Consider the following 27,164-nt stretch of genomic DNA (forward strand, 5'->3'; position numbering starts at 1 on the left):
GAGAAAGAGATCTCTTTCTCTATCCACCTGTGTGAACATAACCAGAATGTGGCAAGTCAGGAAGCGAGTTCTTGCCAGAAACAGAGTTGGCCTGTGCTTTTATCTTGGATTTCCCAGCCTCAAGAACTGTAAGGAAATAAATTTCTGAAGTTTCAGTTACCTGATCTGTGGTATTTTTGTTATGGGAGTCCAAGCAGACTAAGACAAATATGATGGCCCCTTAGCTGTTTCCTTGTTTCTTCATTTTTCAGAATCTTATTTCATCCTTCATATTTCAGATGCAGACAAATCAATAAACAAAATGTTCAGAGATTGTGAGGTACTGTATGGGACATAAACAGGGTAATGTGATGGAGATATAGAAGAGTAATCAGGGAAGACCTCTTTTTGAAGATGGCATTGTTGTCGAGAATAAGGTTAATTAATGTTGTGAGGAGTAAGGGAGGGAGAGTGTTTTAGGAAGAGGGAATGGCCATCTCATTGATCCTGTGTGAACCCTAGAATCCACTCTTTGTGTATTCTTAATATTAAATAGAAACAGCTGGAAAGAAGTAGACAAAGATGAAGTTTGTTTTGAATTTGGTTAGGGCCTTTGAAAATATATATATATATTTTTTTACTGAGTACATATGCAAATTATTTAAGAGAAAATAATGGCAAAGTATCTAAAATTGGAACAATTGCTGAAAATGTTGTTAGTTGACATTCTCATCCTTCCTCTGTCCTCTACATTTGGGTTACGACACAATTTTATGTGTCTCCAAATTTTGTAGGATCTCCATTCATGATTGTGAATGCCTCTCTACAACCTGACGTTAGAAACTATGAATGGATTTGGGAATTCAGTGTAGATTTGCTGGAGCGCAGTGTCTTATTTCTACCACATAGGTTAAAGTCGAACCTCTGGAGCCAGATTTCTGCAGCGATTTCCTGGCTGAGGCTCTACAAATGTGGTTGGCACCACACTAGGTGGCTCAGGTAGCCAGGAACTGAGATTATGTTTACCATTTTCATAAACCCTCATGGAATAAATATAGGCTCCAGTCACCCTTTCTTCTACCCCCACTATAGCTGTTAGCAGGAAGGAAGTATCATTTCCATCTCTTGGTACAATGAAAGCTCTGAGAATCTAGTTACAATTTCTCTTAGCAAATGGAATCCCAGCAGTGTCTGTACATAGCTGAAATGCACATGTATTCTCCTCTTCGAGTTTTTTTTTCAGACCATGGTTGAAAAATATCTGCTCTTTAAATTATTCCATTGCTTTCCAGAGGAAGTATTAATTACATGACTGCAAGCATAGATCAGGCTGGGATGTAATTACAGGGCTTACTTTGTCTCTGTTGTCCAACAGAATGAGGCAGGAAGTGTGCACGATGCCAGCGGTTTAAGGTGTTCTGGAGCCCATTATGTTTCTGGTTCTCTCAAAAACTTAAGCATGGATCAAATGACATTTCTGTTGCCCAATTGTCTGGAAAAATGACAAAGCACGTATTACCAGAGATACATTTTTACAAGTTTTATGTTTGTACATCAACACGAAATGCTGTATGTGGCCTTAAAAAGGGAGGCTTCATTCTTATTATCTGTTTTTTCTCTCTTTTGTCATAGTTTGAGTCCATCACTCTATACGGGGGTATCACTTTAAGCAATGATGTAGCTATTAAGATAAAAATGTGTTTGTATTATAGAGTTATGACTTTTTAACAATACTTCCATATAAAATTGGTGTTTAAAAAGATGTCTAACTTCAAATTGGAATGTCAGAATAACAATAATTGCCTCTAAAAAATACCTTTCTATCTCATTTGCTCTTTTTTAAAAAAGTGTTGTTATTTCCTGTGTTGTGATTTTTCATCATTCTTGTAAAAATTGGATCTATTTAAGTTTTTACTTGTTAGTTCTCTTGCAAGTTTCCTTGCAATGATCATGTTCATTCTCAGTTTTTAAGCTCTCTCGTTCAGTTAAAGAAGTGTTTTCATTTTGCCTCTGTTTCCTGTCATTTGGGGTGCTACATCTTCTGAAAGTTCTCCTCTTAACTACACATTTTCCTCTGTCTATTCTCCCATCCCAAATATTATATTTCTTGATATTTTTCTTGTCACTCTTGGGCAATCTGTACTATATCCCTACTCTTTCCTTAAACTTTCACACTATTGGAATGTTTGGTTTCCTCTTAATTCACCCCAACTTACATTCTGAGTGTACGTTTTTCTCAAAGCCTGTGTACATATAATCATTTTTAGGACCAGTTACATAACTCTGATCTTATTACTGTTTTTGCAATCATTTTATTTACTTCCTGTTCCAGGTTTCATTTTTCATATTCTTATTCTTGTCGTCTTAAAAACAGGCTGCCAATTTCTATTATACATCAGAGCAGGAGAAATGAACCTCCAGAGTTGTACATGCCTCCTTCTCCCTCCCTTTTTTTTTTTTGATCATATTGATAGTAGCCATCATTCCAGAGACACGGACTTGGATTTCGATGAACATCTCCATTCACTGCTAGAAAAGTAATGCTAAACTGGATTGGTAGATTTGCTTCAGAAGGAAATGGAAAACCATATTTAATGTATTGCAAGATTTGACGTGTAGGTAAATTTATGTGGTAAGGAACAAAAGAAAATATTCAATGAGAAGACCATTAAAAGGTTCTGTAATGCAATAGCAGGTGTAGTGATATAAAGCCAAAAGGCCTGGGTCTGAGTCTTGGCTGTGTGTCTTGCGGTGTGGTATTACTGGGCACGCCATCCAAATTGCTTCGCTCTTGTCTCACGTAAAATGGGAAAAGGTATTCATCTTCAAGAGTTGTCATGTTAAAAATTAAGTAGGATTACTGATATGAAAGTGCCTAATTTTCTTTTGTTATCTTCTTTCTGTTTTTAACATTTTTTTTTTTGCTAGTCTGTGCTCATCTTGATTAAATTGGTTCTTTGTTTATAAACCTGTACTGAACACTGAGTAAGAAACAGTGATAGACTTTTGGTGGAGGTCACAGAGCATCACACTTAGGAGCACAGGATCTAGTCAAGTAGAGCTGTGTTCATCTCTCAGCTTTCCTGCTTCCTATGGGTGTGATCTTGGGCAAGATGCTTAACTTCTTTAAATCTCAGCTTCTTCACCTGTAAATTTGGGATAATACTAGTATGAGACAGAATATAAAACAATGAAAGGAACTGTTGCATATTTCATCAGGATTCAATCAATGTTAGTGATCACAAGTCAATAGTTCCATTAAAAAGCATCATAATATCAGTCAGGAATTCAGTGTTATAGCTATTTTCTTTCCTTAAAATCTATACTACATAATGTCTTAACTTCATCTAGGCATGCAGCTTAACTCCGCTTTGTAAATATAAGTTAACTAAATATAGTTCTGAATTAGTTCAAATGTTAGATTTTGTTTAAACAAATGCAAACAATATGCTTTGTACTTAGTTTTTGCTTTTAACAGACCACATGTGAATATTTGTAATGAACGTGTAAATGCAAATGACTGTTGCTAAATAAATAATTAAGAGACCGGGTTATTGCACAGGAAAGAGCAGAGAACTTCATAACAGTTTTTTCATAACTTGGTTTTATAAACCATTTCTCCCAGCTTCTGGTAGTGTGACCATATACTTATCTGACTCTAAATTTTGATCTTTAAGTTTTCTATAATCTCTGCCTCCTTGCATTTATCTCCTTGGGTCAGAGAAAATAAAAACAGTTTTATTCAGAGAAAAGGGGGGCAGCTTCAAAATACTCTTAATATTTCCCAGGAAGAAAATACAAATACATGGCAGAAATAATGAAGGAATTTCTTAGATTAAAACCTGAGTTTTAAGTAAGTGGTATAGGAGAAGACCAACATAAATACATGAAATATTTCAATTATGGATTATTTTTTTAAAGTGATTGAAATATTAGCACTTTCCGTTATAGAGACTGGAACTCTTAAGTAAGTTTTTTTTTTGAAAATTTAGAAAATATTTTTATTGTTTTGAGCTCTTAAGTAAGGTTTTGGCAGAAGTTTTAAGGAGATAAATTTTAATACCTAGATAAGGATTATTTTAATAAGAATATGAATTTTTGATTATTCATACATGTCCCCCTAATTCTTGAAAATGGTTTGATGTACTTAACATTCAGTTATGATTTGTTTACATCATTAATTTTTTCTAGCATATTTATTTTGCATAAGGAAAAGAAATATTTGTGGTGGAAGAGATGGCTATTTGCCAAAAATGAGTATTCTCTCTTCTGAGTGCAGAGCTGTGTTTGGGAACTATCTGCCCATTTTCCCACGGGGGGGGGGGTGGTGCTTCCCTGCTCCACCTGCTCTGCGGTTAAGAGCAGTCATGTGACTGAGGCACAGTCAACGGAACAACAGAAAGAAAACACTCCTCTAGGCCTGCCCCTTACAAGTCTCCCAGGATTCACTCCTGCCCTGTTCCATTTCTGGCTGGCTGGATTGGAGAAGACCCCTGGGGTGACCTTAGTAGAACCCGAGTTCCAGGCTGACTGCGGGGAGAAGGCTCTCCAGCTAGCCTGGACTTCGGACGCTTCCATGGGATATTAAGAGTGTGGAATTAAATTTTAGTTGTGTGAAACCATTCAGTTTTGGGAGTTTTCATAACAACTTGCATTAGTACATTTTCTTAGCTACTTCCTGAATCCTTACAAATTAATACAGTCACCACTTGAATAATGCCGGTGGTTTAGGGGGTTAGGGACGGCAGCACCCACACAATTGAAAATTGGGTATTAGCTTTTGACTTCTCACTTAACTACTAGTAGCCTGCTGTTGACTGCAAGCCTTACTGATAACATAAACTGTTGATTAAAATATATTTTATATGTTATATGTATTATGTACTATATTCTTAAAGTAAGCTAGAGAAAAGAAATTGTTTTAAGAATATCATAAAGAGAAAATACATTTACTGCACTGTACTGTCTTAATTTTTTTAATGATTTATTTATTTTTGAGGGAGAGAGAAAGAGAGAGCGCAAGTTGGGGAGGGGCAAAGAGAGAGGGAGACGTGGAATTCGAAGCAGGCTCCAGGCTCCCAGCTGTCAGCACAGAGCCACTCCAGCCCCCCACCAGACACACACACAGGGCTTGAGCCCAGGAACCGTGAGATCATGACCTGAGTCATAGTCGGTTGCTCAACCGACTGAGCCACCCAAGCACCCCTGTGCCATGTGTTAGTGAAAAAAAGATGAGTGCATAAGTGGACCCATACAGTTCAAGCCCATGTTGTTCAAGGGGCAGCTGTATAACCCAAAGTTATGATATTATATTGTTTATAGCTCTTATGCAATGTTTATAGCTCTTATGCAGCATACCAAAACAGCCTGTCACTTAGCATAGAGGTACTTTCACTGCAATGATCAGGAACCTGCATTTACAGATTTAAGAAAAATCTTTCTTAATAATATATTAACCCTCTCCTCATATCTTATTCAATTTTATATAATCCTTAATATTGCAAAGACCTTACATACCTTTCAACTACCAAAAATTAAAGAACTGACACTCCCTTAGCCCAGAGAATAAAACTCTTCAAATCTCGAACTGTCAGAAAAGAGGTGTCTGAGTGATGATTCAACACTACTCTCCTGATTCTACCCTGAAATTTTTTGGTAGTTTGCATAACCCCAGAAGCAAATCCTGAAACAGGCATTCAAGTTCAAATTACTTATTTGAGAGATAATTTCAGAAAATGTCAGTAGAGAAAAGGAAAGTGAAATAGGGAAGGAAAGGCAGCCATTAACAAATTCGTTAGCAAGCAGCTTATTACTGGGCACAACCACATTTTGCTTTCACTGAAAAAACATGGGTGTGTTTCAGAGTTACCACCAGGTGGGGAGAGCAAGCTAGAATATTTGTACACCAAACTCCCTTCTGTCATTGGTTGAGGGATGTTCCTAGGGGCCGTTAACTCTTAAATTTTAAGTGGCTTTGGTAGCCAGATAAAATATAAAGGCAACAAGACACATGTGTAAGCAGTTGCAAGTTGCGACAGCAGGTATTGAAATAATATATGTGGGGGGATCTGATTGGGACACCAATGATAATTGCTCTCACTTCAAAGTCATACTCACAGAACAGGAAACATAGAAAGGGAAACTATAAAACTTTGGCATTTTCAGTGACTATTTTATTTTAGAATATGTAAATTGCATACAATATATACATGAATCTCTTTTTAGCCTATTTTTAATTCCTATAACATCAAGGGCAGACTTTTCATTTCTTTGTGTGACTAATTCTTTTAGTATCTTATCCGTGTTTATCTCTTAGATATACCACCTGATTTTGTCCTCTGGACATCTCTTTTGTTTTTTTGTTTTTGTAAAACAAAAACAAAGAAACCTCTTAATTTTGTTCAGTGATTTTGGGTTAGTTTCTTTGCCATAATCTTCATTTGGACAGTTCTATTAATTTGGTTTTCCTAAAAGAGTGATGGTGTATAAATTTAGATCCTGAAGAGGAGAAAGAAAGGGAATGTATTAAAAATCGTATTTGTGCCTCCTATTCCTCTGGTCAGAGCAGATATCACTAATGGATTTCATCATTCCCTTTGAGAGACACTTTACCCTGAGTTTCAATCACGTTTGTCAGTATCACTAACCTTGTGTCATGTTGCCCTTCCAATGAGTTCGTTTACAATTAAAATCACAAATTTTTAAGACTTTTTTTTTTTTTTAATTTTTTTTTTTCAACGTTTATTTATTTTTGGGACAGAGAGAGACAGAGCATGAACGGGGGAGGGGCAGAGAGAGAGGGAGACACAGAATCGGAAACAGGCTCCAGGCTCTGAGCCATCAGCCCAGAGCCCGACGCGGGGCTCGAACTCACGGACCGCGAGATCGTGACCTGGCTGAAGTCGGACGCTTAACCGACTGCGCCACCCAGGCGCCCCTAAAATCACAAATTTTGATCAGTTCAACAGCCTACCTTCTCCTCATCTATCCCTGGGTTTCAGAATGCTTCTGTAGTAACTTGCATACCAACCAGATGAATATGGTTACCGTTTGTCTTCCCCAATTTCATTTGGATTCTGTGACTTGGTGATGTCTGGTAATGTTTAGATGTCGCCCTAGTCACCTCTGTTGCTTTCTCCACTGAAACGATTTTTATTACTTATAACCAAGTGTCAGAAAACCAGCTTGAACTAGCTTAAGCAATCGGAAGAATTTGTTAAAATCTGGAATGTCTCAGAGAATAAAAGGATGGGAATAGGACAGGTCTTCAGTAATACCCGGAACCTGGGGATTACATTCCATTTCTCTCCATCATGTGTTTATTGTCTTCTTTACAAATCTACTTATTTTTTTTGGTGCAGATCACATCTTCTCTGTAGGAAACATGGGAAGGAAACATGGGAAACATATGGTAGGAAACATGGGAAAAACAAAGAAGGGACAATAGGACGTGGCATTCTGATTTCTGTCATAAAACCTGGATTACTAGAAAGACTTTAAGGCCCAGTGCCAGAAATTCTAGATGGGTGCTCTGGTTGGTTATTCTTGAGTCTGATGCCTAGGTCTGGGCTAGTCAGCTATGGCCTAGGAGGCATATTTGTGGTAGAATATCTGGGCAGTTCCAGTGGGAAGACATGGATGAAGCACAGCAGACAGGACAGTTACTGGAACTATGAGGATGGCGGACAAATGCTACCATAGACACTGATTCATCAACCTTTTCTACTTTCCTTAAGTTGTAACCTCAAAATCTTGCCATTTGTGACAACATGGATGGACCTAGAGACTATTAGGCTAAGTGAAATAAGTCAGATGGAGAAAGACAAAAAAACATATGATTTCCCTTATATATGGAATCCAAAACCAAAACAGACGAATAAACAAACAAAATAAGAAGTAGAAACAAACCCATAAATATAGAGAATAAACTGATGGTTGCCAGGGGCACGGAGGTGGGGGGAGGATCAAAGTGGCTGAAGGGAAGTGGGAGATACAGGATTCCAGTTATGAAATGAACCAGTCATGGGGATAAAGGGTACAGCATAGGAAATAGAGTCAATGGTACTCTAATAGCGTTGTATGGTGACAGATGGTAGTGACACTCGTGGCGAACTTAGAATAACGTATAGACTTGTCGAATCACTGTGTTGCACTCCTGAAACTAACGTAACATTGTGCATCAACTATACTTCAGCAGAAACAAGTAGGAAAAATTGTAACCTCAAAATCCTTCATTCTTCTAAAAAATGACCTTACTTTCTATTTTATGAAATTAATATGAACATGTACCTAAAACTTTGTTCCTTTTTCTAACCTTCCCCACTTTTATAATAAAATAGTTGCACTTCATACTTAGGGTGAATTTCTGGCTCCTCATTATTTTTGCTCTGTCATGTTGTCTTTGAAGTGGTCCCCACGACTCTTGCCTTTACGCTGTCTGCTTCAACTCACACACTATTGCTAGATAAATCTTCCAAATCAGGAGTTTTCTCCATAATGCTCTCTTTGGAGGTGCTTTCTCAGGATACTTATTCCAATAAAATATGGTAAAAAAATCTATTCAGTTTGGCATCCAGGGCTCTCTTGTCCAAAACATGCTGCAACTGCTGCCCAGATCTATCTCTTATTGCTCCCCTCTATGTATATATTATGCTTTAGAGGCTCTCATGCATTTTTAAAACAGATTCTGAATTTTTGTACTTCAGTGCCTTTCTTCTTTTGCTGCCAATATCTGTAGTTCTATTTTTACATTTTGAAATTTCATTTACCTTCCAAGAGGAGCCACTTCTTCTGAAATGTGTTCCTTTGTCCCCCCTACTGAAATATTTTGATCTTTTTACAAAGGCCAGTGTCCCTTGAACTCTGCTTCTATTGTGGTCACTGGAGGACTTGTGTTAGTCTGTGCATTAATCTAAAATTTTAATCCAAACATTACATAGAACTAACACTCATTGTGTTAAAAAAAAAAAGTTAGACTTATTTAGAATAGACCTACTTATTTAGAATAGACTTCATGTGATCCAATGGGAAATAAATACCTTTGCAAGTTTTCTCCAGTAGAGTCCACTTGAATACAATATTTGCCACAAATACAGGCTTTACCGAAGGTTACATAGAGGCTTTAGTTGAGGGGTTTACATAAAAAACACACGCAGCTTTTGTGGACACCAGAGCTGTCCATACAATTTCCAGGTAACATACACATAAGTAGTACAATTTTTAGGTACACACAGCATTCCGTCCTGTGGACTCTTTCCTTTAACATCCATTTCTCTTCTGCTTCTTTACTTCTTTCACAAGAGTAGGGATACCTGGGTGGATCCGATTCTTGATTTCAGCTCAGGTAATGATCTCACGGTTTGTGGGTTCGAGCCCTGTGCTGTCAGTGCAGAACCTGCTTGGAATTCTCTCTCTCTCTCTCTCTCTCTCAGCCTCTCTCTGTCCCTCCCAACTCACATGTGCTCTCTCTCCCTCAAAATAAATAAATAAATAAATAAATAAGCTTAAAGAAAACATTAGTTCTTTCATAAGAGCAAGATATCAACATCCTTTGTGCTTTCTTTCCATTTCCTTCTTTAGAGTAAGTTCTCTCTGAAGTCTTGACATAGGCCAACATCCTTCTTATGCATTTTACTGAATTTCAGGCAGGGGTTGGATCTTTATGGTCGTTGAATCTCTTGTAGCAACAGCAAACATGCCTCGCACACACTTGAATTACTAGGGAGCACTGAATGACTCAGACGTTAAATGTCCCATTGATTCTACATATTCAAGTAATATGGGGACAGAAACAAAACTAGAATTATGGAAGACGTATCAAACTTTCAGCTTTGCCTTTTAAACTTGGAAAGATTCTAGCAATTATGAACATGTCTTCCTGTGAATTTACACCAGGACATTCCTTCCTTTGTGAGGTAGTGAAAAGTAGAAGGGAACTAAATATATGATGTAAATGAAATTAGTAGCTTGTATGGGAAAATGTATTGGGGAGAACATTCATATTCATAAATAATTTTATTAGCTCTGTTGCTGATTTCACTTATCTACAGGAAGTGTCTTCAGTATGAGATATTGCCCTGACAACTTAAATAGTCTTCCAGTGCTTGGAATGACTTTAACGAATTCTCTTATTTTCCCCAATATAAGAATTAATTCTTTATGAAGTCATAATTAGGAATTTTTTTCAATGGTTTGGATTGCAAAACTCATCCATGTACTAATTAAGAACATCATTCTCTTATGACTGAATTAATTTTTGCATGAATGTGGCTTTTAGAATGGTGTACTGGAGGTAATCTTAAGTTTCCAATAATTTTATATTGTTTATAGTTTGCCAATGGAAAACTTTTTTAAAATAAAATTATTTGAAAGGATAGAAACTTCAAAATATCAATTTAAAACAATAAATGTGGAATTTTCTCCTTGACTACTCCAAATTTTAGTGGGTCACATGAGCTAGGTTGTTGAAGCATATTTTGGTAGAAATTATTGTCCTGAGTGCACCAGATACACATATTTTATTAGTCAAGTTTAGATCAGAGAAACAGAGCCACTAGGAGTAACAAAGACTTGGGGGTTTATCATAGGGATTTGACTGTACACATTTGGAGGAACTTGTCAAAGAGTTTATATAAGCTGTTTTTCTACATTGGATGCTGGGCCTGAGGTCATCAGGGCAGGCCAGCAAGGAGGAAAGATGGTGAAATCGGTGAGGGTCAGGACAAATTTGTAGCCATGAGGGAAGCTGGATCCCATGTAGGTTTCTTGCCACCACCAAGCCTCGACATCAGCGCTGCTGGTGACTTGAGTGAGACTACTCGTGTCCTTCATGGTGGAGCCCAAATCATGGAGCTCATGGAGCCCGGCTCATGGAGCCCAGCTCATGGAGCTGGCCTAACAGTCAGAGAAACTAGATGGAGAGAGAGTGCTATTGTGGCCACAGGAGCTGCACACACCCTAGGGTCGGGGGAAGCTGCAGGAGGAGAGCCGGTGGTGGTTGGAGTTGCTGCAGGCTGGCTGAGATCCACTTAGACTGGGTGAGTCAGCCGGGCAGAAAACAATACACCACAGTTGAAATGACACCCCGTGTCTGATGTTGACCTTCGTGGTGTAAAAGGATACGGCTGCTTCTTCTTTCCACCTTTCAGCTATCACCCTAAATATCTCTCGTGGTTCACAGGGACTTGGAACTTTGAAAGGAATTCGAAAATCATAGCTCCAGCATAGACGAGCTGACATGGCACAAATCACCTCGCATACGTTAAAAACAAAACATGAAATAAAAATCCAAACAATCTCATCTTCTCCCTGGAACAAAGACTTAGTATCTTTTGGTCAATAGTATGCTTTCCTCAGGATTTTCATTAGAGCTTCACTGCCTGCATCAGATAACATCTTCGGAAGTCTCATCCAGGTCACCTTTCCTCCAGACACACTGGATAAGATCTTAATTGCCACAGATATTAAGAGAAGATAGTAAGATAATAAGGGATGCAACAGTCATGTGATGTGGTAATGTCAGTCTGGCCCTGGAAGCTTTAAGAAAGCTATTGGGTAATAAGGACTTGGAGACTTGCATGTTTAACTTCTTCATCCATGGTGACCTGATGGGTATGTTTATCATGATGGTAAAGGTCTTGCATTCAAATTCAAACCCCTTCTGAGAGGACTGGAGGACTATTTAAGTTATCGGGGCAGTCCAATAATGAACCAGGGCTTCATACAAACCATTAGGGAAAAGTGCTAGAATACGTGTAACACACAGGGCAATCAACAAAGAGAACCTTGTGTGGCATGTAAGAGAAGTATAATGCCTACAAACTGCCCAAGGCTTTGAAAGCAATTTACTGAGAAACCTTTTACAGTGGCTCACTTTGAACCACTGATAATTAACCAAACAAATAATTCAAAGTATGTCCAACTGGTTTCAGCACATTTCCTTAGGGAGTTGTAACATTTTAAATTTCATATTATGATACTGTTGGATCAGTGGCTTCAGTGGCAGCATGTAAACATAAAAAGCTTGATTCATGATCGTATGGGTAATGACTTGAGATCAATATTTTAAATGATGTAATAGAAAAGCAGCAAGGAATCTCTTGTAAGTAATAAACAGCAATTGAGCCTTAGTCGTGGGCATAGGGGTCATTATGAAATCTGCCAAGTCTATAGACTTATGCTTACACAAATTATCGAGTGATAAAAGAGATAACATTTCCTCATAATAGCAATGTAATTTCATAACTTATTAAATACTATAGATGTATTCATGTATGACACCAGGAAACCAAAACTATTATTCTTACCACTTATTCACGCAAGGTCTGAAGTTTAGCAGTTGATGTTCCTGCCTGGCAGGAAATCTCTTTTTTTTTTTTCCTCCATCTTGATATGCAGATGTAAAGCTTGTCTTACTCATACTGTGTGGCGTTATGGAAGAGGAAGTTTGGGCCAGAAGAACATCTTCTTAAGGGATCTGCTTAGTGCTGGATTCTACTTCTTTCTCATGAGGAAGGAGGCGCCACTATGTCTTTCTCACAGGGTTACCCTGAGGATCACTGAACATGGTAGAAGACAAAGTGAGTTGTAGACAGCGAAGTACCATGAAAATGATAGTTAATTTCTGATTTGCATCTCAGGTGTGCAGTGCCTCAGGGGCTACTGACAAAGGGCAGCCATTCATGTAGAAGGGCCTTATTGAGATGTCTCTGTTTTATTTGTGAAACTTACTCACTTTCTGCTCTAGACATACTCTTCTGGATGCTCACTGAAAATACACATAATTTTATCTTTTTTATAGCTTGACATTCTTTTCTGATGAACTGGGAAGTATGAACTGAATATGGGACACAGCATCATATTCGCTTTTTCTACCTTCATTATTCTAACTGCTCATGTACAGCAAAATCTTCAATTGCAGTTTACACATTACTCATTTCCAGATTTGATTTGAAAAACTGTTTTGGGACATGGGATTGCCTTTTCAGTAGATATAAGCACCCTTTTCACTCCCTTTCTTCTACTCATTCCACAGCCATTCAGTCTCCCATTCTTTAGTCTGTCAGCAGACTCCTGCCAACACTACATTTTTTTTTTTTAAATCTTGCCTGGATCATTGTGTTGGTTGATTTTCCAACATTCCTGTCCAACTAAAACCAAATCTTGAGTTTTTTCAACTCCTTGATTTCTTTGTTCCTATTCCAGGCTCAGGGAGATTGCTAGAAAAAAATCAAGCATCCTGAATCCACACATACCCTTGTAAATGTCCTGTCTGGACTTAGGTGGAACTCACCTAACCATAGGCAAAATGAACATAGCAGCCAAATAATTGTGTTTACAAAATGCATTCTCCTGAATCAAGCCTCTACTGCCCACAGGCTTTGTTCTCTTCTGCACTGCTCAGACTCTGACCCTTTGCCTCCTCATTCCATCTGTGTTTGCCCCATTTCCAGTGTTGGCATCTTAGCTTATTCTTCCCAACCTCATCGGCTAGCTTCAAGGTAATCTGTGTGGGTTGCTATGTTTAAACTGATTGTCCAATATTTTGAATAGCCTAGCTTGTCCCCAGGACTATGTCTTTTGAACTTCCCCCACGGATAGCCTCAAAAAGTTTGGTGTCTTCCAGATCTGTCCTTTTCTGAGAGGATCAACAGTTAGAAATTGGTTTCCAACCCTAATTGAACCCACATTCTCCTTGGCAATACTTTTCCTCACTATTCTAAGCAACATTGTTTTCCTGAAGCACATACTGCAAATCTTACCCCTTTTCTCATACTGTGTTGCTCTAGGCCTTTCATGTTTAATCAGTGACTTTGTCTTTTGCTTCCTAGAAAAAACAGAAGTCATGAAAATGCACACTCCTGTCACCCCTCCTCCCATACTTGTCCCCTCACCAATTCTATTTTCTTCAAATCTCAGAGGAAGAAATTTTCTCCATCTTGTTCAAGGGTGTCCCTTCTCTTTTCTCTGTGATCCTGAAGTCTCATTTTCAGCCCCCAAGCATATTGAACTCTTTCCTATTGCTTAAAGAACACACACACCTATCACCTATAAGCCTGTTATTATTCTATTTTCTTATTTTCTTTTACTCCTTCAATTTTTGTAGAAGTAGCTTCCCTTAATGCTGCTGCACCTGTCTGCTTACCTTCTCCAAGGTGGACTTCTTTTGCTTGTATCATTTATTTTTTTGCTCATGATTGCATCAATTATAGATGTATTTATTGATTTCTTGTTATATGTCAGCCTGATTCCACACCCTGCTACATCCAGGTCTCCACGCTTCCAGAATTGCTTTCTAAAAAATTATGTTACTTACTTGCTTGGGATCCTTCGCTGGCTCCCTAGTGCTCTTTAAAGTCCAACCCCCCTGCTTAGCATGGCTTGTGAGGCTCTTCATGTTCTGGAACCCATCCTCCAAGCTAGTGTCATCTCTGAACCCCCTACACCTCAAACTCTGCCCGCAAGACAAAGTGACTTCCTTCACTAACTGTGCTGTGCTTTCTCTTGTTGTTTGTCTCCACACATACTGTTTTCTCTGCCCAGAACACTGGACTATCTTTAGCTCTCCCTTTTGCTTTTTTACACCTCTTCAGCACTTAACTGACATGCAACCACCCTCAGGAAGCCTTTTGGTCTCTTCTGCAATCGATCTGGTGCTCCACCTCTGTAGTCTCTCAGCACATGAGGTTTCATCTCCATATCTTGGTTTTACTCCTTTATTATCCTGTTTACTAGTTTGTCTCCACTAGACCATAAACCCCATGTGGGAAGCAACTTTCTTTTTATTGTTTACTATTTTATCTCAGAATATGGCAAAGCCATATTAGGCACTTAATACAAATATGTTGCTGAATGAATGGATGAATGAGTCCTTGAAAAAAATCAAACTGCTAAATGAGAATATCACTTTATCATAGAATCTTATGGAAAGTTTTACAATCATACATGGGAGATTTTAAAGAATGGAGCTATTTCCCTGAAGTGAACATTTATGGGAGGATTGGCTTTAAGGAATTTCATGAAATAGTAATATGATGACAAGTTTCCTCATCCATTTGCTCATAATTCCTCTTAAATTATGGCATTTTACGGCCAAGAATCTCAGGTTCCTCAGGTTCTATTGATGGTCTAGTTCCCTTACTGAGTAACTCTATCCAGATTTTCCCATTCAGGTACCATCTTCCCAAATCCCTCTCTGCTATCAATATCTTCTGTCCACTTTCCTTTAGTCGCTTTGCAAGGCTATTTGCCCAATCTCTTACAGGCTTACATAAGAGTTTGATAATTTTATAATGAACTGTGCCTCACAGAGAACAGTAAGTATTTTAATAAAGCCCCTACAGTTCCTTAATTTCATCATCATTATTATTATTATTATTATTACTTGATACTAACATAAAGAATCTGTGGCAGACCAATGGAAGAGAGAGATTTTTGGTTTGTAGAATTTTTTTTTTCTTTTTTTAATGTCCTTTTAAATCACACCATGGAAGCAGCTGCTAATTTTGCCCACAGTTTAGCTCTTTCCTGAGAAGCTTGGGGGGAAAGGATTGAAGAAGAGACATAGCAGAAGAAATGTCATATTAATTCCTTTCTTTGTTCTCTCATTCCTCCCTGCCATGTTCCCTAATTTTCCTTAAATTTAGGAAATAAATGTTATAAAATGAAAATAAAATTTAATCAGTTTCCTATTGACTGGTGGAAGCTCCTCGTGGTTAAAGGACATGTCTTACCACAGCCAGCCTTCATGAACACATGTATCTTCGTATGGTCAGCACTCACTAAAAGCTTGTGGGCTTGAAATGCCCTGGATTGGTCCTAGGTTTCCTGACCTTCTGCCTAGAGTTCTTTCTCTGATACTATTTTGCTGTATAAAGAGGGCATTACAAATTGAAAGTGGGCTCCTTATTAAACTTGATCTACTGCCTGTAGCCTTGGGCAATACAGGATTAAACAAAGGACTTTCTAAATAGGTACAGGGTTAGAGAGGGAAGGGTAGTTTGTATCAATCACATCGACTTGCCTTTTGCTTATGGGACTAGCCCCTCCAGTTGATGATTTTTGGCTTCTCTCATGCTTAACAGAATTCATGTCGTAACCAAGGTGTGGATTATAACCAACACTGCAGATCCCCAGCCAAATTTGCACCAGCTAATGACTTTTTGCTGCCACTATGTATTAGTTTTAGCAATTAGTTATGGCCAAGTTTCATGTTGCCTTCAGGGAAATATGCTAGATGTTGAAATGGAAATAGGTGAGGGGGGGATATGGTGTATAGGAGGCACATTTTGGAAAGTGAAGCTCAAGGGGAATATATATCATTGTGTTGACACAAAGCAGGTCAAGTCATCAGGAACTGCTTGTAAGTAACATGGTTAGAGATGCCAGCCATTTGGGCATGATGGTGATTCATAGTAACTATCCCATGAAACACCTAATTGCAGCTGTCCATTATATTTCATTTATATGACTCCCATAGAGGTTCTCTTTTAATTCTTTGTAACTGCCCTGACTGCCTAGAGTGTACATACAAAACTGGCTTAATCCAATTTCTGAATGAGGGATTAGTCATTTGTATAACTGACATGGCACTTTGAAATTTTCTCTCTCTATGCAGTATATGTTTAAAAAGCAACAATCAGACATTCTGTTCTTAACACTTACACATACATCTTTAGAGGATGGAAAGTTAGGTTTAGAAAATAATGAAGTTTAACCTTTTCAGTCTAAGGAAACTTTCCAAAGTACAAATTACACTAAATATTGGCAACAGATTTCTAGGAAAAAGATTCGTATGAAGCTTACAAAAAGTTAGAAAAATCCTTAAGATCATCATTAGTCATTAGTCTAGTATGTAACTAAAACATGGAGTACATGCAATTAATTCATAATTAAGATCAAGATAAGAGAATTTCTATAGCCCTATGTGTCATCATATAGGATACAGGACAAGTCTTGTTTCTGAGTCTCCCAACTGAGAAAAAGTGTTTTACACATAAAATATGAGTTTTAACTCCTTGCCTTAAAAACCTCTTCTTTGATGGTACTGTCACCACTAAAGTTTAAGTGATTTGAAATTCAAATTTCTCATAATTTTGTGCTAGTATCTTCTATTTATCCAGTTAGCTTTCTTGGCCAACAAACATCCTATTATCTTTTTCAAGGAGTCACATATTCCTTGACCAGATCACTGAAATGTGAGAGGAAAATAGAAATTTTGTCACACCAAGAAATCACAGCAGCTTGTCCATTTTTAAGCTTCACATTTTAGAAACTAGAAATCATTTAGAAACAATGCAGAAAAATTTGGAAGAAAAGAAAACACAAACGCAGTGTAAAAGCTAATCAATTAGTAGCCTCACTTTCTCAAGAGACAAACCAGTATCAGCAGTCTAATCAATGTCAGTAGCTCACAGGTGTTCGTGAAAACTGCAAAACTGTGGGGCACCTAGGTGCTCAGTTGTTTAAGCATCTGACTCTTGGTTTTGGCTCAGGTCATGATCTCTTGGTTTGTGGGATCGAGTCCTGCGTTGGGCTCCATGCTGGCCGTGGAGCCTGCTTGGGATTGTCTCTCTCCCTCTCTCTCCCTGACGCTCCCTCGCTCTCTCACTCTCTCAAAATCAATCAATCAATCAATCAATCAATCAATAAACTTGCAAAAGTGGATCAAACAAATCTAGGTCTGTGTGGAAAAATAGATTTTCTAACAAAAGGATATTTCTTACGCAGCAATGTATTTAATCTACCTAGCTTTATTTTTTTATGGTAATTTCTTTTTTTTTAATATATGAAATTTATTGTCAAATTGGTTTCCTACCTAGCTTTATTTTAATATCTATTTTCATGTATCTTATCATTGGCATATAACAAATTGCACTTGGGATTTAACTCCCAACATGTAAGGTATAAAGATACATATGTTTATCATTGCTTCACTGTCTGTCCATGCTTTCTTTCTACTCTTTAAAAAGGATGCAATTATAAAAATGAATGAAATCTCAGCTTTCCATATAACTTTTGATTTTACCATTGCCTGGTGGGAAATACACTGACCGCCAAACTGAACGAGCAGCTATACTGTAAGTCAAGGAGGAGTCTAATGAGCAGAAATGTTCCAGAAAACAACCAAAAGTAGTTTGAGGAAGTAACATGACTTTTTGATTCATTCAAGAGGAAATCTCACATGCAGCTCAGATGCTGTCAGAATCTACCAGGAAGCTGTGGGGACAAGGGCAGGAGAGACACTAGAACTGAGCAGATGAATGACACTAGTGGTTAGATGAACTTTAAAAAGAAAACGTTATAGAGCTTTGACTCGACTGCAGCAAAAGGGAACTTACTTCACTAACACATTATAAGATATGAATTGGAGCAGGAAAGGTGCAAAAGGAAACTGCTATCCACTGTGGATCTGTTAATTTCTCAATTGTGCTCTGGAGCCTTGGCTATATAAATGTACTAATCTTCTGAATTTATCCTTAATCTGTTGATGTACACTGCCTAGATGGCATGGTGAGTTAATGACCTCCATTAATGACATTCTGCCCATGCTAATGCCAACTTTATTCCCAAAACAATGAAAAATTTCTTCTGCACTTGGTTTCTAGACATCAGTGTATTATTTAATGTGAGTTGTTATAACATTGCCTGCAGTTCTATTCTCATACCTACATAATTTGCATTGAAATAGGCAAGGTGGCCACCCAGGGATGCCTGGCACACGCACAGTGCCACCTGCATGAAGAAAAACACAGCGCTTTATGAGACAAATACATCAGTTATTTCCAGGAATGTGCACAACATGCTGCACTAAGTAAAACAATATGATTCAAAGATTTGAAGAAAATGAACCAGAGTGGCGATAAAGGGAAAAAACTAAAGGAAGTTTCTTAGAGAGAAGATAAATTTATATTTGAAAAATTTACATAAAATAATAAAAGTAATTTTTTCCAAATTTTCATGATACTTTCCTCAAAATTGCAAGTCAGATGAGAGTGAAAGACTCAGAAAAAATATTCTAAATGAATGTCCAGTTGTTTTCAAAAGCATTCGATTGCCTTCGTATTGTGGATCTTCAACTACAGCACTTGTTTGAAATAGCATTCATTTAATATAAAGTATTTGCAAAATATTGGAAAAGTACAAAGAAGTACACACACACATATAAATCAGGAATAACCTCTTAATGATTTTGGTGCATGTACCCATTTTTCATCATTTCATTTTCCTTTTCATAAATGTGCAATAAAATTGCATAATAAAATAAATCAGAATATTTGAGGGAAAATAAAGTGAAATATTTAGGGGTACAGTCCTCCTATTTTGGGGGGATTGGTTTTACAAATACTGGGTGGTTGTGGAGTGTCTCTTATTGGATGTGAGACACTGACTGGATTCTTTGGGAGAGATCTCGTTCTTGGAATAGCTTTTCACTCCATCTTGTGCTCAACATGTCGGCTCCATGGATAATGCTCCTTGGCCACTGCATTCCCAACCCCTGTTCATGGCCTGAGCTAAATTGCAGACATTCTTTGTTCTTTGTTTCTACCCAAGTTTTGAATACTAGATGTTTCTGAAATGGGAAAATGCTTACTTTTCCAAAAATGTAAGCAATTTTCTCTATGTATATTACATTTTTTTTCTGTCATATTTCCTCAAATAATCATGGTATTGAAAGCACAAACTTTGATATTATTTTTGAAGCCATGCTGCTTGATACACTGGTAACCTGCCTTTTAAAAACAACTGTATACACCTTCAAATAAATTGATTATAAATTTAGTAGAGATACCAGAAAAAAACACACAACACTTGTAAGTGAATCAACTTTGTCATAAATCTTAATGATTAATCTTCTTAAACTGTTTAGATACAGATACACAATGGCTACGACCTAAAAACACTGGACAATTTTATTTTGATAATCGATACTGCCTACTTAATATCTTACATTATTATACTAGCAGCCTTCTACAAGATGTATCTAAACTGGGAATACATTTGTTAATTTTCATTATTAGTTCATGCTTAATGAATTGTAAAGTGTTCACTTCTTTTTAAAATTGTGGAGTACTTTCTTGGGGGAAGTAGGAGTATATATTAGCAAGCTGGGGAAATTGTTTAGCAAATTTACAAAGCTCTACCATGTTATATTTAAATGTCTCCAACTTAATATATTGAGTCCCAGTTTTATTCTGTTCTAAAATTAATACCAGGGTAAGACATTTTAAAAGGGCACAGATAAAAATGTTTGTGTTGGATGTATGATAGGAAATTTCATTCTATATCTATGATTTTGCAACCCTATATACTCTATTGTCTCCATTAGTTATAAATACTTTTATCTCTTCATCATCAACACAATTTTTAAAAGGTTATTTCAGAAGAGTACCTAGGAGCTTCCAAATGTTTTCTATTGAATTAAAAAAAAAACAGTATGTTTGTGACGGCAGCTACTTCACAACTGTCTTGGCTTTGGATCTTAATTCCTGATTTCACAGGCAGTCTTTGTGACTCTGAGCTTTTTCACTATGCCTTGCCTTTGCCTTTTGTGTTTAAAGACAAAATTTTGTCTTCAAAGAATCACCCTCTCCTACACTGATAAAACATTATGTCTATTACCAACATAACCTATTAGTCATCAGCTCATTCTTGAAGTATGACCTCAGGTGATCAGAAGGAACTATTATAGGTGCCAGTGATTTCTTGGTATTCCAGACATACCAAGTCTCTGACTTTACAATTTAGTAAAAGAGGCAGCTAAAACAAACAGGATGTTAGGTACTATCACGAGGTGGTAAGGGCTATGAAGAAAAATAAAGCAGCAGAAGGGGATAGAGAGTGAAAGAGATGCTCCTAAAGATAAGATGGTCAAAAGAGTTCTCTCTGAGGAGGTGACCTTTGAGCACAGAACTTATAAAATGAGGCAGTGTACAATGTAAACCTCCCAGTAAAGGGAAAAGCAAGTACAAAAATCCTTAAGGTGATGTGTGTTTTACATGTCTACTAAGAAAACCGATATAGCCAGATTATAGGGAGAGAGAGAAAAAAAGTGGGTAGAATATGAGGCTGAAGAGGAAATCTGGGGCTAGAACATATAGGACCTAGTAAGTTATGCTAAATTCTGCATGTTTGCACTGGTGCAACCAATCTTAGTATTTAACCAATGAAACACTTCCACACTACTGAGTAAATAGCTGCTACTCAGAGCCCCTTATTATCTCCTTTCCTTGGCAGATGCCCTGATCCTTCCCTAAGGATCAATTCATTAGTGGGCTGTTTGGGGTCACTGGATTACTTATTCAATGTTTTTAATTTAATCCCTGACAGTGAGGATTCAGGGATTCCTGAATTCCTAAGTGTTATGGAGAGCTACTAGAGGGTTTTAAGTAATGGGTAGGGAATATGTATGACACAATTTGATTTACTGATTTAAAATATTAGAACAGGGGCGCCTGGGTGGCTCAGTCAGTTAAGCATTCGACTTTGGCTCAGGTCATGATCTCATGGTTTGTGAGTTCTATCCCCGCGTCAGGCTCTGTGCTGACAGCTCGGAGCCTGGAGCCTGCTTCAGATTCTGTGTCTCCCTCTCTCTTTGCCCCTCCCCTGCTCACACTCTGTCTCTCTCCCTCTCAAAAATAAATAAACATTAAAAAAAATTTTTAAATATTAGAACAATAGACTAAAGGAATGGATGGAGTGGAAGCAGGACATCATCTAGAATGCTAGTGTAGAATTGCAGACAAGAGATGACAGTGTATTAGACCGAAGTGGTCGAGGTGGAGACAGTGAGGCTTGGTCAGAATCAGGATATATTTTGATAGTCATATTTGATAAGTATGCTAGACTGGGCTGGAGTAACAAATAGATCCCAAATGTATAATGACTTCAAACGAAGTAGGGATTTATTTCTGATTTATGGAAGAGTCTAGGGACATAAAAATCAACATAGGTTAACAAGAATACAAAAGTCAAGAGTGGAATAAATGAAAGTATAGAGTGATCATAAGGTTCTTATATTGTTCATGAGGTATGGGAATTATTTGTCAGTGGGTTGATAACCCAGGTATGCATATTGTAACTTCTAGGAGTTAAACACCAATATACATTTTGATAAAATATCAAAATGAAAGATAAAATGCAATACTAAGGTAAAAAGAAATGCGTGATTCATAGAAAAGACAGAAGGAAAGTAAAAACAGAGGAACAAAGAACAAATGGGCTAAATTGAAAAAAAAATAAAGATAGTAGAATTAAACCAATATAGAACCATGACTACATTAAATAGAAAAGAAATACATTTCAAATAAAAGCAGAGGTTGTCAAAGTGGAGGAAAAAAAAGCAAAACCTGGTGTGCCTGGGTGGCTCAGTCGGTTAAGTGTCTGACTTTGACTCAGATCATGACCTCACAGTTTGTGAGTTCGAGTCCTGCATCCAACTCGCTACTGTCAGTGGAGAGCCCGCTTCAGATCTCCTGTCCCCCCTTCTCTCTGCCTCTCCCCTGCTCATACTCTCTCTCTCAAAAACAAATAAACATTAACAAAAAAACAAGACCTAATTGTGTGCTGTTTAGAAGTATAAAGACTCAGACACATTGGAAGTAAAGGTTGAAAAATACATACTGCAAGGAAGACAGCTATTGTGACTATAGTATTATCAAAGGAAGGTGTCTTTAAGCATGAAAGTGTTATAAGAGATAATAAGGAACATTAATATTGATAAAATGATTGCTCAAAAAGTCATAATAACTAAATATGTATGGACCTAATAGCACAGCTTCAAAATACATGAAACAAACATTGGCAGAACTAAATGAGAAAGAAAGTAATCCGTGATCATAGATGGAGATTTCAAAACCCTCCTCTCAGCAATTGATAAAATGCCGGAAAAAATCTTAGTAAGGATATAAAAGATTTGACTAACACTATCAACAACCTTGACCTAATTGACATTTATAAAACCCTCTTCCAAATAAGTGTAAAATACACATTGTTTTTAGACATTCATGGGATATATACTAATTAGACCATATGCCGGACCACAAAATAAATCTCAATAAGAATCATCAAAGTATTGAAATCATACAGGGTATGTTCTCTCAGCACAGTATCATTAACTAGAAAGCAATAACATGAATATATCTTAAAAACCCAAATTATTTGGTAACTAAGCATCACATTTCTAGATAATTCATGCATTAAGGAAGAAATATCAAGAAAATTTATAAAATATTGTGAGCTAAATGAAAACAATAGCACTATATATCAAAATCTCTATGAGCCATCTAAACCAGGATTAGAGGAAAATTTATAGCCTGAATAACTTAATGTTTCTTAAAGTAGAAATATGCTAGAGACAATTCTCTGAGTTATGTCTCTTTAACAACCTTTTTTTTTGTATTTTTGTTTGTTTCTACTCATGAAGGATATTTCATCTACAAATAAGAGTAGAGATTGATGCTTAGTTTTTAATTTTAGTACTCTAAATATGTTATTTCATTGTCTTTTGGCCTCTATTAATTCTAATGAGAAATTAGACATCATTTTTCCCCTTTATTTATTGTGTATCTGTGGCTATGGCAGCTTTTAAGATTTTGATTTTCAGCAGCTTAAAAAAAAATTAAATCCACAGTAGTTAACATATAGAATAATAGTGGTTTCAGGAATAGAATTTAGCGATTCATCACTTACCTGTAACACCCAGTGCTCATCCCAACAAGTGCCCTCCTTAATGCCCATCACCCGTTTAGCCCAACCAACCAACCCTAACCTCCAGCAACCCTCAGTCTGTTCTCTAAGAGTCTCTTATGGTTTGCCTCCTTCCCAGTTCTTATTTCATTTTCCCTTCTCTTCCCCTATGTGCATCTGTTTTGTTTCTTAATGGGTGAAACATATGGGTGAAATCATATGATATTTTTCTTTCTCTATTTTGTTTAGCGTAATACATTCTAGTTCCACCCATATTGTTGCAACTGGCAAAATTGCATTCTTTTTGATCACTGAGTAATATTCCATTTTATATATGTATATCACATCTTCTTTATTCATCAATCGATGGACATTTGGGCTCTTTCCACAATTTGGCTACTGTTGATAGTGTTGCTATAAACACTGGGGTTCACGTGCCTCTTTGAATCAGCATTTTTGTATCCTTTAGATAAATACCTAGTAGTGCAATTGCTGGGTAATAGAGTAGCTCTATTTTTAATTTGTTAAGGAACCTCCATACTGTTCTCCAGAGTGGCTGCACCAGTTTGCCTTCCCACCAACAGTGCAAGAGGGTTCCCTTTCTCAACATTCTCTCCAACATCTGTTTTTCCTGAGTTGTTAATTTTAGCCATTCCGACAGTTGTGAGGTGGTACCTCATTATAGTTTTATTCTGTATTTTCCTGATGATGAGTGATGTTGAGCATCTTTTTGTGTGTCTGTTAGCTATCTGGATGTCTTCTTTGTGAAAGTGTCTATTCATGTCTTCTGCCCATTTCTTCACTGGGTTATTTGTTTTTTTGAGTTATTTGTTTACTGAGTTTGAGAAATTCTTTATAGATTTTGGATACTAACCTCTCATCTGATATGTCATTTGCAAATATCTTCTCCACAACTTGATTGAGCATGGTTGGTTTTATTTTATTTATTCTGCATAAGTTTGACTGAGATTCTTGGATCTGATATTGATGTTGTTATGTTCTTAGATGTTATCTTTTCAAATATTTCTTCTGTCCTATTATATTTCTCTTGTAATTCTGGGATATAATCATATATATATTAGACCATTTGAAACTGTCCCACAGATCTTACTTTGTCTGTTGTAGATTCTCTAGTCCAGCAAAAAGTAGAAGTCTGAAAACATAAACTTTGATGTGCAGTTAACCATCCTTTCCACAAAGATGAGAGCTAAGGGGATCTTCTAATATGAAATGTGCAAGAAGGAAAGGAGTAAAGGATGTCTCTGAGTGTTTGCTTGGGCAATTCAATGAAAGGTGGTGATCTTTTTTGGGGAAGTTGGGAGAAACATGTTGAAGAACAGGGAAAATAATTGACAGCTTGCTTATAAATATGTTAGGTTTGAAATGCCTAAAAGAATTGTAAGAGATGTCAAGTAGGCAGTTGTATACCTGAAGCTCTCAGTTTAGGAATTATCAAACTACACATACTATTCAAATTTATGGCAATTTATGAGAATTCTTAGGAAGAATGTTACAGATAGAGAAGAGGTTGGAAGACTGCTCCATGAGGCACACTGATGTTTTGAAGTTGGAACAGAAGGAGGATCTTTCATAGGGGATTGAGAAGCAGGAGGAGGGAAACCAGGAGATAATTGTTTCCGGAAATCCATAGAAGGAAGATGTTTCAAAAACTGTGTAATCAAATGTGGAAGATGGTGTTGCGGGGTTGGAAAGGTAGGACAGGAATACTGATTAATGGATTTGGCAATGTAGAGATTGTTGCTGACCTTTACAACATTCTCAGTGGAGTGATGAGGATGAAGGCGTAGTTGGAGTAGGGATTGAGAGAGGACAGGAGGAAAGAAAGTGGAAATGCCAAGTATAGATCAATTATTTTGGATGTCATATTAATTTCCTACTGCTGCTATAACAAATCACCATGAATTTAGAGGCTTAGAGAACACAAAGTTATTATCTTGCCATTTGGAACTCAGAAATCTCACTAGATTAATATGAAAGTTCCAGCAGGGCTGTATCACTCCAAGAGGACCTAGGGAGAATCTGTTCATTGTCTTTTCCAGCTTCTAGAGGCTGCCTACATTCCTTTGCTCCTGGTCCTCTTCTGTCTTCAAAGCCAGGAAATGTACTGCTCTGACCTCTTCATCCAACATTACATCTCCATTTCTGATTCTGGTTTTATAAAAAAAACCTTTGTGATTACATTGGGCTCACCTGGATAATCCAGGATAATTTGTCCATTCTCAAAATCCTTAATCTGATCATAGCTGAAAACTCTTATTTTGCCTTATAAAGTATATTCACAGATTTTGGGGATTAGGATGTGGGTAGCATTAATGCAGCGTTATTTTGCCTCTTAGAAGTGGTTGTGTGTGTCTTATCTATGCAGAAATGTCCCAGTTTGCAGACAGTTGCACTTTGCTCTATATTGCTAAATGGACCCTGTCAACATTTAGAGAATGATTATTTATTAAAAATTAGAATTTTCTTCAATGAGTAGCGCGTGGTTGAGTATAGTTTTAAGGATATCCTTTTAAAGTTTTTCATTGCTATTGGTCTAAAACACCCCTGAAATATTTTCTAAACGTAGAATCCTTGGAGAGGTACACTTACCTTTAAGTGGACATATTTTAGGTATGTATTATATATTAGTATCTAGTAGAGTCTTACCCTGTTTTAGGGCGAGGTGTGATCTAAACAAGTAATTTTTTAAAAAGTAACACGAAATAACACGCATATGATAATATCTTTACCTGTTAATTCTTTTGAACATTATGACCAGTTTATTTAATTTCAAACTATTCATGTTTTAGATTTCAAAAGCAACTAATTATTGATTTCACAAACAGCAAAGATGTTCATGTGTATCTACATGTATTTGAGAAATAAAGTTACTGGTTTTTTTTTTAGTGATGTTAAGTCCTTGTTGTTAATTTGTTTAGAGTCCCAAATAAAGTGACTTCTAAAAATATATGTAAAACTAAGATAAAAAAAACTAGTAAAAGAGAAAACAGAGTAGAAGAATAGCAAGAGGTCAGAGGATAAGTTGTATACAAATCAAATACGAGGCCCTAGTAGGTATTAACATATAGCATAGACATATGTGTATAATGTGTGTGTGCGTGTGTGTGTGCACATGTGTGCATCTCCCTCCCCCCAGTTGTAAAATCAAAAGGCAGGGCTTATGAAAGGTCAGTGTAAACTCTTCAATGGCATTACAAATTGAATTTACTGATCCAAATCTGAAGAACATGATTGCTGCTGATAAGGTCAGAATCAATCTTACAAATGGTACAGAAATTTGTATGACTGTTGAAATAAGGGTTCTATTTAACTTCCTTGGAAAGGAATCATATTATAGAATTTCCTGGTGCCTTAAGTGCAGAAATACCATGAAGAGGTAATGTGCAATTTGTTCTCAATTTAATTTAAAATAAAAGGCTCTAAGACAAAGAAGCATTCTAGCTGTTAGAAAACGATTCTCCAGGAGACTTGCGGGAAAG

The 27,164-nt window shown here is 37.0% G+C and overlaps 1 long non-coding RNA gene across 1 annotated transcript in view; it reads left to right on the top strand.

Annotated features, from left to right (window-relative positions):
* The window catches only part of LOC123599148, a 242,242-nt gene that overhangs the window by 52,135 nt on the left and 162,943 nt on the right, over positions 1-27,164 (top strand). The window lies entirely within an intron of this gene.

Source organism: Leopardus geoffroyi, chromosome A1 (genome assembly GCF_018350155.1).
Source record: "Leopardus geoffroyi isolate Oge1 chromosome A1, O.geoffroyi_Oge1_pat1.0, whole genome shotgun sequence".
NCBI classification, from domain to species: domain Eukaryota; kingdom Metazoa; phylum Chordata; class Mammalia; order Carnivora; family Felidae; genus Leopardus; species Leopardus geoffroyi.